Genomic DNA, 14,007 nt, shown 5'->3' with positions numbered 1-14,007 from the left:
GATTTTAATATGATTGAAAGACAAATCATCTTCAACTCTATCCCTATGAGGTGGAGGTTGTCATCACTGTTTTTGCACACCCAATTGCTGGGGATATCTACTGTAAGATGGTATTTAAGACATGTTCCATTTACCCTACTCTGGAGTAGGTGGGTGAGGTGCGACCTAGGGGGGTTGTGGGGCATGCAGCAGTTGGGGCAGCGTGGTGCCTGATTCCTCCCTACACCCCCAACCCCCTCTGACCAACCTCCCAGCGGTGAGCTCTGCATCACCATAAGTACATATGGAACCCCACGCATCGGCCCTAATGAGCACGATAAACATCTCCTGCATTATTTAATGTGCTCCTTTTGACTGCAGTTGACTTGTAGTACCAGTACAGACGGAGAGAGAGCAGAGAGAGAATCCTCACTGAGAAGATGTCCCCTAGCTAGCTGGAGAAAAGCCCTTCATTTCTTCACAGTGTTTTCACTATCGAGTGGTGAATCCTTTAACGGAATACACACGGCAAATTATCCAAGAAAAATGTTGTTTTAGCAAACCTCCAGGATTATTTGGGGATATCTGCATAATTACAATTTGGATGGGTAAAATAATTCTCAGAAAGTCCAATACAGACTAAAGAGAGGGAGCGTTAGTGTTGTGTGACAGTTTGAGATAGCCTTTATAATAAAACAGTATCAAAACTAAAATATGCAGACAGTTTGGAGACCAAGCCTGGCCTCGATACACAAGCTTTAGCGCAATCGTATGAGTGACACCATACCAGCACTTCTGATATGCCTGCCTTGGCACCAGTGGACACGCTTGTAAAACCATTCATGCTTGATAAAGTAGCGGTATGCCTCATACCCAGCACTACAGTTGACAACCAGTGTGTCCATTTGGGTTGTGTTATCTAAAGTGCGTACAGGAGCCGTGAAGAGGAGCCAGTGGACACCTATGGTGGGGAGAGTCTTATGAGATATACTGAGTACTGAGATATCCTCCACTATCCTCCCCTATCCCAGAGGCACTTAAGGGTGAGTGGAGAGTGATTCATGGTCAGTGCAGGCAGACAGGCATCCATCCTCAGACCTGCTACAGTGTAGAGCATGCCTGCCTGTGTCTCTGGCCTTCTCTTACTCACAGCTGGGGGTAACAAATAAATAATCCCAAACTGAGCCAAGTCCTTCCTGTGGTGAGATAATGGATGTGGGGCGGGGGTAAGGTGAGGTGAGGGCTGCTCTATAATGTCTCCTGTTCATCTGTGAGTAGAAGCTGTCGCTGAGGCTGTATTGGATACATCACATCACAGAGAGAGTGATGGGTAATACAGTGTGTTTGACACAAGGTGCTGTATAAAGATGTGTACTTTTTGGTCATTCCCTTCTTTTTTTTCTTTTTTTCTTTAACCTTTATTCATCTAGGCAAGTCATTTAAGAACAAATTATTATTTACAATGACAGCCTTATTGACTGCATACAGTAAGCGATCTCAGTTTTATTTAACTGTAAATCCAACTTTTGAGGACACTAGAGACAAAAACATCACAATTTACCGTCACATTAAGGGATAGAAATACCAGCCGATGAGAATAAATTTGTTCCACATGAATAAAATAAAGTAGAGGAATGAAGTCCCCATGGACTCAATATTTCTCTTCAGTTATTAATGTTGGACAGAGGGGTGGAGATGAGGGAAGGCACTGAGAGAGAGAGCGAGAGAGAGAGAGAGAGAGAGAGAGAGAGAGAGAGAGAGAGAGAGAGAGAGAGAGAGAGAGAGAGAGAGAGAGAGAGAGAGAGAGAGAGAGAGAGAGAGAGTAAACAGTATGCTCGCCGATTCCATGATTCAAGCCATTCATTCTGCTGTGTAATATGTTGTAAAACATGAATTCTCATGTGCATTGAACTGTAATGACCTTTAGGTCTCAGATGGCTGGTAAAACATAACAGCTGGTTAAAATATTAGTAGCATCACTTGACTGTGACTATTATATCAGTTGGAGTATACTTTATATTTAAATCTTCTCATCCTAGGGATACAGGCTTAAAGCAGCCTGAATAGTCCATCCACCAAGCAAAAGAGCGTTCACATTTAAAGCTACAATATGTAACTTTTTGGGCGACCTGACCAAATTCATATAGAAATGTGCGTTATAGATCTCATTGAAAGCAAGAATAAGAAGTGGTAGATCTGTTATATATGCGCTATATCTATGCTTCCCGTTCTTAAGTTTCATTTTGTGTCTTTTACTTTAGGTTTTGTACACCAACTTCAAACAGTTGAAAATACAATATTGTTGGTTAAGGAAAATATATTTCACAGCAGTTTAGATGATACAATGATTCTCTATACTATACTTGGTTGTTTTGCCACATAAACTGAAATTAGGTGAACTATTAACATTTTTGCAACCAGGAAATGGCGGAGTGGTTTCTGCATAGTGCAACTTTAAAAGAGCTGTATTTTTATTTATTTTTAAAAATACAGCTCTTTTAAAGTTGCACTATGCAGAAACCACTCCGCCATTTCCTGGTTGCAAAAATGTTTAAAGTTATTGGAACAATAACTTTAGGCAGGGTGCTGAATTGACTCATCAACTAGACCTCGGCAGGACTCATTTCAGTGTTAGTCCCTCACGATCAATATTTACACACTAACAATTGTTCAAGAAACATCTGTATTGGAGGTTTATAAGACCATGCAGAGCACATCTATACACTCACACTTCAGGTACAAATGGGGTAACAACATCCAAATCAAACAGAGATGAAACACAGAACCAACACTTGATTGTCTTTAGGCAGAGAGAAAGCATCCCATGAGTCCCCGGACAACAATAGTTGTGTATACAGCAAGCCACTGCCACAGAGAAGAACCCAGAGTTAGAGCAGAGTCACAGAATAATGAGGGGGAGACACATTTGTCCTGGGGACTGGAGATGTGACTTGTCTATTAATAGTCTATTAATAATTGCATTTTCCAGCACAGCAGAGATCCTTGTCACAGGCTGGTTTTCACACAGCTCCCGCCACTTGCTTTAATTTGTCCTCCATGTATTGCCTTAAACGTGCCAGACAGAGCAAGACAAAACACACACAACGGGTAGTGGCCATTAAGCAGGACAGGTGTGTGTGTGTGTACGTGTGTACATGTGTGTGCATGCATTACATATTGAGCTCTCTCACAGAGGTCTTGCAGCAATAAGGTGTGCCACAGTTATGGCATTGTTTTGCTTCAACAATTCCTCTCTGAGAGAAAATTACATTGAACAATTAAACAATAAGCCAGAGGAGGTGTGGTATATGGCCAATATACCACGGCTAAGGGTTGTTCTTAAGCACAACGCAACGCAGAGTGCCTGGACACAGCCCTTTAGCCGTGGTATATTGGCCATATACCACAACCCCCTGAGGTGCCTTATTGCTATTATAAACTGGTTACCAATGTAATTAGAGCAGTAAAAATAAATGTTTTGTCAGACCAGTGGTATACCACGGCTGTCAGCCAGTCAGCATTCAGGGCTTGAACCACCCAGTTTATAAGATACAATACAGCGCTGCCAAGACTAGACAGGATAAGCATTCTCCACTTTCTGTGTAGTCAGGCTTTCTGTAATGGGTAAATTCACAGTCAGTTTTGTCTAACTGCACATCCAGGTTAATATTATTGCAATTCGCTCCCAACAAAAGAAAGTCTCAGACATGGCCCTGAAGTCAATACATAGTCCTACCAATTACAGCTTCACAGCTACAGAGACTGGGGTGAAAACTCTGCATGATGATTTCATACCGTACCATTAGTGGGCTATACTGTGACTGGCCGTTGTTCTTTGCATTAGGATAATGCATTTCTTCCGGCTGAAGTGTGACCAGGCCTAGGGGACGACGGCAGCAGAGCATATTGATAACCATCTGGTCCTCCCTCAGCACCATCTCACACTGACTACACCAGGCTGCCTGCCCAGAGGGCCATTCAAATGCAGAGCAGCTGGGCTAGAGTACACCGCCACCTCAACCTCAACACTGCATCACATCATACCCAGCATCACACATACCTCAGCATCACACATACTCAGCATCACACACACATAGAATCAAAGATACAGAGCAATTAGAGATATGAAGCATTGGACATACAGATAATCAGTGATAGAGGGAGTCTGTGGTGTTGTACCACCATCAGAAACACAGAAATTCAGAGATCTTGTAAGGTCTCTTTGATTCAAAGAAATCACTCATGTCTGTCTGTCTGGTCTGCGAGACTCTTGATATCTTTAGCATCTCAGACTGTCTATGCTACTCTATCATAGCTTCGCTTTCGCACAGGTACTTGTTCGTTTTCTTTTTTGTCAACGTACTTCTTCAGTGTCATTCATAAAGAAATGTCATTCATTGCTGCTGCTCGAATGGACTTCTTCTCTTCTCTCACTTCCTTGGCTTCTCTCTGAAGAATCTCAAGCGGGGCTAGACTCCTTCTTGTTTTACATTTGTATACACAGGGCATTAAATGTCTGCTCTGTAACAAGAAAAATTCATTTGAGTTCATAATATGCATGACACATTGCAAAAATACGATGCGTATTATGCATAAAACTGACAAAGTGTAATCATCTTTGTATGGGGTATGATGGCAGTTAGCTACTTTCTCTATGACCATTGGCTCAACTTACCAGAGGGCAAACATCAAATCAAATCAAATTTATTAGTCACATACACATGGTTAGCAGATGTTAATGCGAGTGTAGCGAAATGCTTGTGCTTCTAGTTCCGACAATGCAGTAATAACAACAAGTAATCTAACCTAACAATTCCGCAACTACTACCTTATACACGCAAGTGTAAAGGGATAAAGAATATGTACATAAAGATATATGAATGAGTGATGGTACAGACGGCATAGGCAAGGTGCAGTAGATGGTATAGAGTACGGTATATACCTATGAGATGAGTACTGTAGGGTATGTAAACATAAAGTGGCATAGTTTAAAGTGGCTAGTGGTCCATGTATTACATAAGATGGCAAGATGCAGTAGATGATATAGAGTACAGTATATACATATACATAAGAGATGTGTAATGTAGGGTATGTAAACATTATATTAGGTGGCATTGTTTAAAGTGGCTGGTGGTACATTTTTACATAATTTCCATCAATTCCCATTTTTAAGGTTGCTGGAGCTGAGTCAGTTTGTTGGCAGCGGCCGCTAAATGTTAGTGGTGGCTGTTTAACAGTCTGATGGCCTTGAGATAGAAGCTGTTTTTCAGTCTCTCGGTCCCTGCTTGGATGCACCTGTACTGACCTCGCCTTCTGGATGATAGCGGGGTGAACAGGTAGTGGCTTGGGTGGTTGTTGTCCTTGATGATCTTTATGGCCTTCCTGTGACATCGGGTGGTGTAGGTGTCCTGGAGGGCAGGTAGTTTGCCCCGGGTGATGCGTTCTGCCGACCTCACTACCCTCTGGAGAGCCTTACGGTTGTGTGCGGAGCAGTTGCCGTACCAGGCGGTGATACAGCCCGACAGGATGCTCTCGATTGTGCATCTGTAGAAGTTTGTGAGTGCTTTTGGTGACAAGCCGAATTTCTTCAGCCTCCTGAGGTTGAAGAGGCGCTGCTGCGCCTTCTTCACAACGCTGTCTGTGTGGGTGGACCAATTCAGTTTGTCCGTGATGTGTACACCGAGGAACTTAAAACTTTCCACCTTCTCCACTACTGACCCGTCGATGTGGATAGGGGGGAGCTCCCTCTGCTGTACATTTTGACTATTCTAGGTTAAGAACCTCATATTGCAGCTTATAGAGACCCCAACTGATGTATAAAACACTCTTAAAGCTATCTACTTTGATTTAGATACAAGTATCTTGAAACCTACAACACAATAAATTAATTTTGACTTGGTGAAAATCCTTTTTTGGAACCTAACTTGCTTACCGCCTTTTCAATGTGGTTTCATCCTTCACAGACTCCATTATAAATGTTGTGTATGGTTTCCTAGAAACAAGGGATGGCTCAACTAATCCTTTGGCTCAACTTACCCCTCTCTCCCATATATACTGTACAGTGCTTTCATAAACTGTTCATACCCCTTGACTTTTTCCACAATTTGTTGAATTACAAAGTGGGATTAAAATTGATTTAATTGTAATTTATTTGTCAATGATCCACACAAAATACTCTGTAATTTCAAAGTGGAAGAACAATTACATTTTTTGTAAAAATATATACAGTACCAGTCAAAAGTTTAGACACACCTACCCATTCAAGGGTTTTTCTTTATTTATACTATTTTCAACATTGTAGAATAATAGTGAAGACATCAAAACTATAAAATAACACATACAGAATCATGTAATAAAAAAAGTGTCAAACAAATCAAAATATATTTAATATTTTAGATTCTTCAAAGTAGCCACCCTTTGCCTTGATGACAACTTTGCACACTCTTGGCATTCTCTCAACCAGCTTCACCTGGAATGCTTTCCCAACAGTCTGAAGGAGTTCCCACATATGCTGAGCACTTGTTGGTTGCTTTTCGTGCACTCTGCGATCCAACTCATCCCAAACCATCTCGATTGGGTTGAGGTCGGGTGATTGTGGAGGCCAGGTCATCTGATGCAGTACTCCATCACTCTCCTGCTTGGTCAAACAGCCCTTACATAGCCTGGAGGTGTGTTGGGTCATTGTCCTGTTGAAAAACAAATGATAGTCCCACTAAGAGCAAACCAGATGGGATGGCGTATCACTGTAGAATACTGTAGTAGCAATGCTGATTAAGTGTGCCTTGAATTCTAAATAAATAACTGACAGTGTAACCAGCAATGCACCCCCACACCCTTACATCTCCTCCTCCATTCTTCACGGTGAGAACCACACATGCAGAGATCATCCGTTCACCTACTCCGCGTCTCACTAAGACACGGTGGTTGGAACCAAAAATCTCAAATTTGGACTAATCAGACCAAAGGACAGATTTCCAGCGATCTAATGTCCATTGCTCGTGTTTCTTGGCCCAAGCAAGTCTCTTCTTATTATTGGTGTCCTTTAGTAGTGGTTTCTTTGCAGAAATTCGACCATTAAGGCCTGATTCACGCAGTCTCCTCTGAACAGTTGATGTTGAGATGTGTCTGTTACTTAAACTCTGTGAAGCATTTATTAGGGCTGCAATTTCTGAGGCTGGTAACTCTAATGAACTTATCCTCTACAGCAGCGGTAACTCTGGATCTTCCTTACCTGTGGCGGTCCTCATGAGAGACAGTTTCATCATAGCGCTTGATGGTTTTTGCGACTGCACTTGAATAAACTTTCAAAGTTCTTGACATTTTCCAGATTGACTGACCTTCATGTCTTAAAGTAATGATGGACTGTTGTTTCTCTTTGCTTATTGGACTTGGTCTTTTACCAAATAGGGCTATTTTCTGTATACCAACCCTACCATGTTACAACACAGCTTAAACGCATTAATAAGGAAAGAAATTCCACAAATTAACGTTTAACAAGTCACAAATGTTAATTGAAATGCATTCCCGGCGACTACTTCATGAAGCTGGTTGAGAGAATGCCAATAGTTTGCAAAGCTGTCATCAAGGCGAAGGTTGGCTACTTTGAAGAATATCAAATATCAAATATATTTTTATTTGTTTAACACTTTTTTGGTTACTACCTGATTCCATGTGTTATTTCATCATTTTGATGTCTTCACTATCATTCTACAATGTATAACATAGTAAAAATAAAGAAAAACCCTGGAATGGGTAGGTCTGTCCAAACTTTTGACTGGTACTGTATATATTAAAAATAAAACATGAATATATCTTGATTAGATAAGTATTCAACCCCATGAGTCAATGTTTCACTATGATCAAAGGGATATTCAAGTTCATGCAACTTATTATGTGACTTGTTAAGCAAACGTTTGCTCCTGAACTGTTCGCCACTATGGCCTATTTATTGCCTTAACTCCCTTATCATACCTCATTTGCACACACTGTATATAGCCTTTTCTATTGTATTATTGACTGTATGTTTGTTTATTCCATGTGTAACTCCGTGTTGTTGTTTGTGTCGCACTGCTTTGCTTTATCTTGGCCAGGTCGCAGTTGTAAATGAGAATGTCACGACTCCCACCGAAGGTGGCTCCCCTGCCTGTTTGGGCGGTGCTCGGCGGTCGTCGTCGCCGGTCTACTAGCCGCTACCGATCCCTTTTTCCTTTTCTGTTGGTTTAGTCTTATTAGTTGCACCTGTTCCTTTTTGTGTTTCTTGATTTTTGTCTACTTAAACCTGTTAGGCCTGCTTAGGTTAGTGCGGGATTATTTGTTACTCTGTTGGTTGTGGATGTGTTTTCGTTTTTTTGTTTTCTCCGGACTGTTTGTCCTGTGTTTGGGCTGGTCAGTGTTATGCGCCCTGTATTTGGCGTGACCGTTTGTGCCGGAGAATAAATCATTACATTTCAACGAACCCTCTGCTCTCTGCACCTGACTCCTACCCACCACTCCTAGTAAACCCTGACAGAGAACTTGTTCTCATCTAGCCTACCTGGTTAAATTAAAAAAAGTTTAAATAAAAATAACAAAGGGGTTGAATACTTATCGACTCAAGATATTTCAGCTTTTCAATTTTTGTTAATATGTACAAAATTTGAAAAACATAATTCCACTTTGACATTATTGGGTATTGTGTGTAGACCACTGACAAAAAAACTAATTTTAATCCATTTTAAATTCAGGCAGTAAGACAACTATCACGACTCCCAACGAAGGTGGGTCCCCTGCCTGTTCGGGCGGCGCTCAGCGGTCGTCGTCGCCGATCTACTAGCCGCCACCGATCCCTTTTTCCTTTTCGTTTAGTTTTGTCTTATTGGTTGCACCTGTTCCCTGTTTCGTTTCTTGATTTATGTCTATTTAAGCCTCTTAGGTCCGCCTAGGTTTGTGCGGGATTGTTACTCTGTTGGTTGTGGATGTGTTTTCGTGTTTGTTTTCTCCAGACTGTTTGGTCCTGTGTTTGGGCTGGTCTGTTTTATGCACCCTGTATTTTGGCGTGACCGTTTTGTGCCGGAGAATAAATTATGATTTACCGAACCCTCTGCTCTCTGAGCCTGACTCCAACCCACCACTCCTAGTAAACTCTGACAACAACAAAATGTGGAAAAAGTCAAGAGGTGTGAATACATTTTGAAGGCTCTTCAAGTAATATCCCTGTAAATCTGCTAATCCACAATAATCATCTGACTACTGTTGTTGTTGTTGGTGATTAAAATCTGAATATTCCTGCAGGCAGTTCCCTGTTCAACCAAAGCAGCAGGACTTGTGTAGCATAAGCTACCTGCCAGAACATAATGCTTCAAGTCGTAGAATTGAGAGGAATTACGTTTTAAAACGCTTACAGTGTCCACTGTAACATATAATCAATGGCACAGCCCAGGTGGTGTTCCACAACATGACAGCCCCTTGTAAAACATGTAAGATCCTGGGAAAACAACTTTCAATAAAACATTCAAAAGCATTTCCATGTAAACTCACAAAGTCCATTTCTATAGCATCAGTAGGCAATAGGACACCTGTTATCAGAGCAGAATGCCTGCAGCTCAAAGGGAGCTGAATAAGGAGCATGAAAAATACATTCATACAAACATGTGATTACTGAGGCCCTCATCGGGAAGCATTGGCAGCCCTCAGGCCAGGCAGCAATTTAGTGTCTGAATCAGAATACATCAGCCAGGAACAATCAGAGGCTGGAAAAGCCATCAGCAATCTATGGAGGGTGAATATTTATGAGAGTGAAGTGTGTCGGACAGCTACAGATGTAGGATCTTAATATAAGCTAGTTTGATACAGCTGGAAAATAAGCCTGCAGCAACAGGAAATGTGAATTGTGTAGATTATAAATAGTGGGCATTTTTGTACGGTTTGATACCTTTTTATTAAGGGAAAATCAGGTCTGAAATTTCAAAGTGGAAATTACAAACTTCAGAAGTCTTTTTAAACCTCAAATACACCACATGGTATGTCCTAGGAAAGTTCTCCTGCAATATGGTGATCAAATTAAGATCCTACATCTGTAGATGTCGTACTCTAGGAGCTAAAGATGTCTCCATTTGCTTCAATCTTCATTTCATTGCAAGGCTTCATTTGATCGCAAGGCTGCAGGCCCAGACGGCATCCCCAGCCGCGTCCTCAGAGCATGCGCAGACCAGCTGGCTGGTGTGTTTCCGGACATATTCAATCAATACTTATCCCAGGCTGCTGTTCCCACATGCTTCAAGAGGGCCGCCATTGTTCCTGTTCCCAAGAAAGCTAAGGTAACTGAGCTAAACGACTACCGCCCCGTAGCACTCACTTCCGTCATCATGAAGTGCTTTGAGAGACTAGTCAAGGACCATATCACCTCCACCCTACCTGACACCCTAGACCCACTCCAATTTGCTTACCGCCTCAATAGGTCCAAAGACGACGCAATCGCAACCACACTGCACACTGCCCTAACCCATCTGGACAAGAGGAATACCTATGTGAGAATGCTGTTCATCGACTACAGCTCAGCATTTAACACCATAGTACCCTCCAAACTCGTCATAAAACCTGGGTCTCGACCCCGCCCTGTGCAACTGGGTACTAGACTTCCTGACGGGCCGCCCCCAGGTGGTGAGGGTAGGTAACAACATCTCCACCCCGCTGATCCTCAACACTGGGGCCCCACAAGTGTGCATTCTGAGCCCTCTCCTGTACTCCCTGTTCACCCACGACTGCGTGGCCATGCACGCCTCCAACTCAATCATCAAGTTTGCAATTGACACTACAGTGGTAGGCTTGATTACCAACAACGACGAGAGGGGGTGAGCGCCTACAGGGAGGAGGTGAGGGCCCTCGGAGTGTGGTGTCAGGAAAATAACCTCAAACTCAATGTCAACAAAACATAGGAGATGATCGTGGACTTCAGGAAACAGCAGAGGGAGCACCCCCTCTATCCACATCGACGGGACAGTAGTGGAGAGGGTAGTAAGTTTTAACCTGTTTGGGCTATAGGGGGCGAATTGGAAAAACTGGAAAATATGCGCAAATTTTCAAACGGCCTTTTAATCAATTTCTGCTCTTACAATATGCATATTGTTAATAGTATTGGATAGAAAAGAGTCTCAAGTTTCTAAAACCGTTTTAATTTTTTCTCTAAGTGGAACACAAGTCCTTTGGCAGCACTTTCCCCGACCAGGAAGTAAAATGCAAGATGTTTATGCTCGCTTCAACGCTCTGCCTATACATGGTCATGCCACTTATGACCCGAAACACACCTCGTACGCCTTCCTCTGGGTGTCTAGAGGACGTCAGAGGAGAAATCATGCGTTTATCTTGTTTTGACGTGAAATAAGACCTATTTCTTTGACGTGACCGTCAATTTCAGGAATTCAGAAGCGTGCGACTTGGGAGAGATATCATGTTTTGTTTTGCTGCCGTTTCGGATGTGAACTATCTCCAGCTCGGATTTGATTTGATAAATGAGACCATGTCATCGTAATGTATGTTTTTTCAATATAGTTTAATCAGATTATTTGAATTTTTTCGGGAGTTTTGCCGTGTTCCGTAATGTTTACTTTGTTTACGTTGGAGAGTTCCGTGCCACTCGACCAGTACCCCTGCTAAATGAAGATGGAAAGTTGCCATTCTGAATGGATTGAACGACTCTTCTGGACTAAGGACAACTTGATCAACATTCTGATGAAAGATCAGCCAAAGTAAGACCAAATTTATAATGTTATTTCATATATCTGTCGTGCATGTCAACTGGTCGCGCGCGCCCAAGTGTGTCTGTCTGGCGTGGCTATGCTAATTTAGCGCTACATTTAGTTTTCGATGTAAAACATTTAATAAATCGGAAATATTGTCTGGAATCACAAGAATCCTGTTTTTCAATTGCTGCACAGTATGTATTTCTCAGAAATGTTTTATGAGGAGTAATTCGGTATTTGATGTTGGTGTCTGTAAATGTTATGGCTGCTTTCTGATTGTAGCTGAAATGTAATTTATGATTTATACCATAAATATACACATTTTTCAAAAAAAAAAAAATGCTATACAATAAATATGTTATCAGACTGTCATCTTATGAAGTTGTTTTCTTGGTTAGTGGCTATATATATATCTTCATTTGGTCGAATTAGTGATAGCTGGTGATGGACGTTGGTGTTAGAAAGTGGTGTCTTTTGCTAAGGTGGTTAGCTAATAGATTTACATATTTTGTCTTCCCTGTAAAACATTTTAAAAATCGGACATGTTGGTTAGATTCACAAGATGTCTGCCTTTCATATGCTGTATTGGACTTGTTAATGTGTGAAAGTTAAATATTTAAAAAAAATGTTTTTTTTTAATTTGCCGCTCTGCCTTTTCAGTGGAATGTGGGAGGAGTTCCGCTAGCGGAACCCCTGGCCTCAACAGGTTTTAAGTTCCTCGGCGTACACATCACAGACAAACTGAATTGGTCCACCCACACAGACAGCGTGGTGAAGAAGGCGCAGCAGCGCCTCTTCAACCTCAGGAGGCTGAAGAAATTTGGTTGTCACCAAAAGCACTCACAAACTTTTATAGATGCACAATCGAGAGCATCCTGTCGGGCTGTATCACCGCCTGGTACGGCAACTGCTCCGCCCACAACCGTAAGGCTCTCCAGAGGGTAGTGAGGTCTGCACAACGCATCACTGGGGGCAAACTACCTGCCCTCCAGGACACCTACACCACCCGATGTCACAGGAAGGCCATAAAGATCATCAAGGACAACAACCACCCGAGCCAATTGTTAGGTTAGATTACTCGTTGGTTATTACTGCATTGTCGGAATTAGAAGCACAAGCATTTCGCTACACTCGCATTAACATCTGCTAACCATGTGTATGTGACAAATACAATTTGATTTGATTTGATTGTGTCGTGTCTGACATGTAGAGCCACTGTCCAACATCTCTGTACGGCGTGTGACCACATTAAACCACATTAAACCTGCTAATGTTCTGACTGCTCATTCAGGTGGATAGGAGAAGTGGAGGCTTGAGGGCTAAGTGGTCATTCTAGGAACTGTATTTCAGCACTGAACAAGGCACAGGATCATGTCAACTCTTCATTATCATTATAATCATGCTCGGGGGACTTCAATCAGCTAAAAATGTTTTCTTGAACCATGTCATCATCCATCCTCTACTGACTCCATTTCTTTTATCAAATCATTTGTTTATCTCTCCCCACTATTAAATAGTCATTAGCAAAAATGACAAAAAATAACAGAATGGAATTGGATCTGTCAACTCTTTGCTTTAGTTTTTTCATCATCAGCACATTGAGACAGGTTTTTGAATGGGCCTGCCTGTGCCGAGTGGCTCCAGAGAGAGCAGACAAGCCCAACCCTGGAGGAACAGCTACTTCCTCTGAGTCCCACACTATATCATTACCCATGGTGCAGCTCATCCTCTCCTTTTCTCTTCTCTCCTCTCCAATCAAATGACAGGCATTGAGATTCAAGTGCCTTAGGGATTGTATAATTACCCTTGACACATAAAGGACTTTTTCTCCCCCAAACCCAAACTGATGGAGAGCTTATTAAAACTTCAGAGGGCTGCAGAGTGCAGACAGTCTGCCGGGCTGCCAGAGGAAGGTTATTGTGGCCATTGTGGGTCCCGTCAGTGACTGTGTCTAAACCCACAGAGTTCTAAACCCACAGAGTTCTAAACCCACAGAGTTCTAAACCCACAGAGTTCTAAACCCACAGAGAGAGGGTTTAGAACATGTTCCATTACCTGCCATTGGATGTGGCTCTTCCTGTCATATTCATATGGTTCAGACATTGAGATGGAACTGTTCTAGACATTGGGAGAGAGATGTCAGGAACCACTGTGAGATTCATTACTGTACCAATCTACATCAGAAACAGGCAAATGATATCGCTCCATGTCTTTCAATGGATACCTACATTGGGTGCTTACTTATAGAGTCCGTACCTTCTTGTAAATTATAAAATTGTCCTATACCATGTTATATGGGCTGTCAGAGAAA

General features: G+C 42.1%; 1 protein-coding gene and 1 long non-coding RNA gene across 3 annotated transcripts in view; both read right to left on the bottom strand.

Moving 5' to 3' along the window:
- The window catches only part of LOC139530786 (regulator of G-protein signaling 6-like), a 55,490-nt gene that overhangs the window by 38,213 nt on the left and 3,270 nt on the right, over positions 1-14,007 (bottom strand). The gene's annotated exons all lie outside the window — the stretch shown is intronic.
- LOC139530789 (uncharacterized) lies at positions 6,216-14,002 on the bottom strand. Its single transcript, XR_011666122.1, has 2 exons — positions 13,752-14,002; positions 6,216-6,665 (listed from the first exon to the last, which is right to left on the bottom strand). It is a non-coding gene; the product is annotated as an uncharacterized lncRNA (long non-coding RNA).

Source organism: Salvelinus alpinus, chromosome 9 (assembly GCF_045679555.1).
Source record: "Salvelinus alpinus chromosome 9, SLU_Salpinus.1, whole genome shotgun sequence".
NCBI classification, from domain to species: Eukaryota; Metazoa; Chordata; class Actinopteri; order Salmoniformes; family Salmonidae; genus Salvelinus; species Salvelinus alpinus.
Note: the sequence above shows the minus strand (reverse complement) of the source record. Positions and strands in the feature narration are given on the sequence as shown.